We start from the raw sequence: 5,119 nt of genomic DNA on the forward strand, positions 1-5,119 counted from the left end.
TGGTGTTACTTGCTGCTCAATCTACTACCCATTTTCCTTCCTGTGACATAAATATGACTCTTCTCCATCGTCTCAGCTCTCCATCACACCCACAATTATCATCTGTTAATTCCCTGATTATTTCTGCTACTTGGGATTGAATCCAGGAGCACTTCACAATGAGCTGCATCCCAAGGTCCCTCACAAGGGACTCTGCATTTGAAACATGGTCTTGCTAAGAAGCCCAGCTGGCCTCACACCTGCAATCCTCCTGCCTCAAATCCTGAGGAGCTGTGATCAGAGGGGTGCCTGATCACGCCTGGAAAACAATTACATTATTAATAACTACAAGGTTCTTAACCTATAATCAACACAATGATATCCCACCTGAAAACTGAGGATTTCACCTGATGCTTTAAGTCTTGTCTCCTTTGCCTCATTGATATCTTGGTACTTGCTCTGAGGGCCTTGCTCAGGTCCTGCCTCTGCCTTGGTGGATGCTGGCATCACTTTCCATAAACAGGACACCTGCCATTTGCACACACTCTGTATTTGACTGCTTAAGCATGCTTTGTGATTATTAAATTTACACTTAGTTATGTAAGTTAGATTTTGGGGATCCACATATGAATATGTTTTAACGGACATGAATACACAATGAATTGTTGTGTGTCCTTGTCTTTCACAACTGTTGGTGTTTGATGATCAACTAATAGCGTTAGCATCTCTCTCCATCAGACAACAGCTGGCCATTCCAGCTGTATTTTCACACTTACACTGAGACCTAGCTCCCTGACACAGGGGTGCCAGGCACCATGATGGATCCCAGGCTGTGCACACGCAGCTGTCCATCACCTGTCCCTCCTGGGTGTGGGGAGCCCACCAGCTGCTCTGCCCCAGTCACTGTGAAGCACAGCCTGGCTGTGGGCCACAGGTGCCCTGTGAGCTGCAGAGCCCCAGGACAGGGCCCTCTCTGCACATGGCCCTCACCACCCACCCTCACCCTCGCCCTCCCTGCACCTTCCCATCTCCAGGGGTCACTGTCCTCTCTCTTTCCAGGACCTGCTGCAGTAGCTTCCCCACATGAGGGATGGTGTGGTGATGGTCTCCCTCTGACTGACCCATTTCAGCTAGGTCCATGTGCTCCAGGGCCATGCCCAGGGCCAGCAGGGACAGGTTAAATTACCTTCTTCTCTGTGCACAGCATATTTTACACATATACACATATACAAGGGACAAAATGGTGATAATGAAAAGTACTTCAACAACCGTGTTAATGAGTTAATGACAGGATGCTTAGACTGCATGTCCCAATTGCTGTGCACAATGAAGAGAGGTCCTGTGCCCAAGCCTCAGGCTGTCCCACCCCATGTCTTGCTGGTCTCAGGACATGCTACACAGAGTGAGCTCTCTTGCCTGTTTCCCTCCAAGCTGGCCCTGTAGCTAGTAGAACTAGAGTACTGGAACCTTAGGGGACTTTCTCCAGTACTCTAGTTCTGCCTGTGCCCCAGGACTACCCAGTGAATCTTCTGGAATCAGGGTAGGGAAGACCAACCTCCACACTCGGGCACCCTGTGTGCCTGCAGAGTTAGCCCCATGGGAGCTGCCAGGTTGGCAGTTGGGTGTTGATCTCCAGACCAGAGCTGGCTCAGACCCACACTTACTCATCCCCAGGGCTGGATCCCCATCCTTGGAAGTTGTGTGTCCACCTCAGGCCCCAGCCCTGTGTGTGCTGAGTCCAGTCTGTGCTGCCTGAGCAGCTCCTCCTCAGCTCTCCTCTGCTGGACTTGTGGGGTTTCCTCTTGGAATTTGTTCTGGTAACTCCCTGGGACATGGTCACTGACTGATTCTTGGTGGCTGAGTGGAAACTGCTCGGGACCTGCTCCCTGTCCTGGTGCACCTGATACTCACTGTGCCCCTCTGGTGCTTCCCTGTGCTGCATTTCTGTTGGCTTCTGTCTCTCAGTTTCCACCTCCAGCCTCTGCTAACTTCCTGATCCTGGGATCTGGAGAAATTTTCCTTGCAGATCTCAACATCATAATCAAATGACTTTATGATCTTTGTGGTACCAGGTGGACCCCAGGGCCCTGTGCAAGGTGGAGCCTGTTCTACCTGTGGCCACACTCCAGGGCTGTCATTTTAGTTTGTGAAAAACAGCTGCACATCTTGGAGAGGCAGGAGCAGAGGTCCAGGTGCCTGAGCATGGCCTGTTGGTCAGCTCAGGACACATGGTCCACCCATCACCCCACACTGTCCCTCCTGGGAGGAGAGCCCTCCTGGTCCCTCCTGCGGGCTCTGCTGGTCTGCAGGGTGAGCGTGCTGCCCACAGCCACCCTCTGGGTGAGGACAGACAAGTGCTCCTGGGTCAGCCTGGCCATGTGCCTCTTGTCTCAGCCCCTCCCTCTCCTGACCTTGCTCACCACCCCAGCCCCTGTCCAGCTCTGCCCCTGTGAGGCCAACTTCTTACATGGACAGGAGACTGAGGCCAGGAAGAGGCTGTCCTTCAGGCCTGGCCTTTCTCCTAGCACTGTAACCTAAATTGGGCTCCTCAGCTGTGCACCCCTGTGGCAAGTGCCTGAGGCCATCAGCGCATGAAGAGGAGGTTTCCTTTGGCTCCTGACTTCCAATGTGCTCTAGTCCATGAAGAGAGGAGTCCACTGCATTCACACCTTTCCTGGGTGTGCCAGGAAATGCAGGGAGTCCACTGTGGGGACAGCCACTCACCTAGTGTGAAGGACTCCAAAGGGAGGGAAGCAGACATGGGGTCTGAGAGTCCCCTGATAGGGCATGTCCACAGTGATTGACAGAATTCCATGAGTCACCATGTCCTAAGGGATCCCGACTCCCTCACAGTACAAGGGGCTGAAGAACATCCTTAGCACATGGAATTTTGAAGGACAATGATGCACACTAATGATTCTATCCCTGGACACAAAGCTCTCATGTCCATCTCATAATGCAGGACACATTCAGTCCTCATCCTTGAGTCCCTAAAGGCACAACTACTTCATCTTAGCTCAGAAGTCCAGTGCCAAGACTCCCAAAGATTCAGGGAAACCCTACTGTGTGCCTGAAAACCAAAGAGGGCTTCCATACTCCCATGTTTTATGGAGGGTTCTTGGCAGCAGGGACTCTGACCCCTGACCCCCATCTGACCTCCAGCCCTTCCTTTCAAGTATCCATGTAAGCCTCCCTGACCCTGTAGCTCTCACAGTCTGCCCCCTGCAAAGCCAGCATGGTGTGGCTGAGGACAAGGTCACCCTCAGCAGGGAGCAGGTCCTGGCCACCCTTGAACCAGGGCTGGGAACTTCTGAGTCCCTTGCTGGCTGAACAGGGAAACCATGCCCTGGGCAGTCCTGGGTCAGGAGCCCAGAGCTCTCTCCCACAGGCCCTGCCCTGGAGGGTCTTTCAGATCTTCATCTCTGCCTCTGAGCTGGGGAAGCTGGGCCTTGTTGATCCCTGGGGTCCTGAACCACCCTCCATCCTCTGGGTGCAAAGCCCTGGGCTGACTGAACACAGCTGCTCACCATGGAGAGTGTGCTCAGCTGGGTTTTCCTGGTCGCTGTTTTCAAAGGTAATGAATGGAGAACCAGAGATCCTGAGTGTGTGAGTGGACAGGAGTGAGAGGAAGAGTGGGTGAGTGCCAGTGTCCTGACCAGGCTGCCTCTGTGTTTGCAGGTGTCCAGTGTGAGGTGCAGCTGGTGGAGTCTGGGGGAGGCGTGGTGCAGCCTGGGGGTCCCTGGAGTCTCCCTTCAGCTTTTATATTGACCTTTAGTGACTACTGGATGCACTGGGTCACCAGCTCTAGGAAGGGGCTGGAGAGAATTTCAAATGTTACTAGTGTTAGTGGTGATAGCCCTATTACCCTGATACCAAAAAGGGCAGATTCATAATCTCCAGAGACAATGCCATTTGCTGTACCTGCAAAGGAGCAGTCTGAGAGCAGAGGACACGGCCACCTCTTTTTTTTTTTTAATATTTTTTGGTTGTAGTTGAACACAATATCTTTATTTCTTTATTTATTTTTATGTGGTGCTGAGGATCGAACCTGGGCTGCGCACATGCTAGGCGAGTGCTCTACTGCTGAACCACAACCTCAGCCCGTGGCCACATCTTAATGAGCCAGAGACCTTTGGGGAGACCTCAATGTGAGCAAGACACAAACCTCTCTGAAAAGGCGCCATGAGCCAGCAGGGGGCGCCCAGCACACAGCGAGCTCTGGGTCAGCCAGGAGCAGGTGCAGAGGGACCTTGAGGGCTGCTCCCCTGTTGGTTGTGGAGGTTCCTCTCTATCCCAGGGTCCCAGGCAGCAAATTTCTCTAGTTCATGGTTCAGTTTTATATCTGAAGATTCTGAAGAAGATTTCACTTTGTTATTTTGCAAAGTGACAGGACAAAGGGCTGTCAGAGCCCCAAATTACAGGCTTCATTTAAAAGCTGGTTCCGTCCACACTGTTGGAGCTTTGTCTTCACCCATAGATCCCCAGGGATCCTTTCCAGATAGAGATTCCTGGTCCTCTGCTACACTTTTAAATTGGTATAACCACTGCAACAGAGCTGAGATTCACCCTGTACAAGCTCCGGGAGGCCACACCTGCTCCTGTGAGTGATGTCACAGGAAGCCACATGGTCTCCTGAGCCCTCTTCAGAGTTGAGGACAACACCTGCTGGGACACACCATCAGTTCCAGAGTGACTTGCTTCTCTGGACTCATTGTCAGACTAAATGGACAGTGGGTTGGGACACAGCTTACTCTAGGACACAGAAGGTTCACAGTCCAGGTACATCACCAATGGCCACCAAGGGAGGGACTTATTCCATATTCTGTGCCTGAGGCCAACCAGTAATCAGAATTTCTTCCACCATCAGGTCACAGAGACTCAGGAGGGCTCCACAGTCCAGCACAGGGCAGTGTGGCCCCCATCACAAGTGTGCACAGGCAGAGCTCATGGAGCCTGATCCCTCCAAACAGAAGAGCCCTTTAGCAGAAAGAGCAAGAGGAGAAGGTCCCCAGAGGTATGGGGGCTCATGTGCCTTGTCCTGCCCTAAGCCCTGTGTTAAGACCTTCCTGCAGAATCAGGAGGGACTTCTCATGACATTCCACTGTGACGTCCAGTCTGTGGACCATCCACAGACACACAA

Source organism: Callospermophilus lateralis, chromosome 3 (assembly GCF_048772815.1).
Source record: "Callospermophilus lateralis isolate mCalLat2 chromosome 3, mCalLat2.hap1, whole genome shotgun sequence".
Classification (NCBI taxonomy): domain Eukaryota; kingdom Metazoa; phylum Chordata; class Mammalia; order Rodentia; family Sciuridae; genus Callospermophilus; species Callospermophilus lateralis.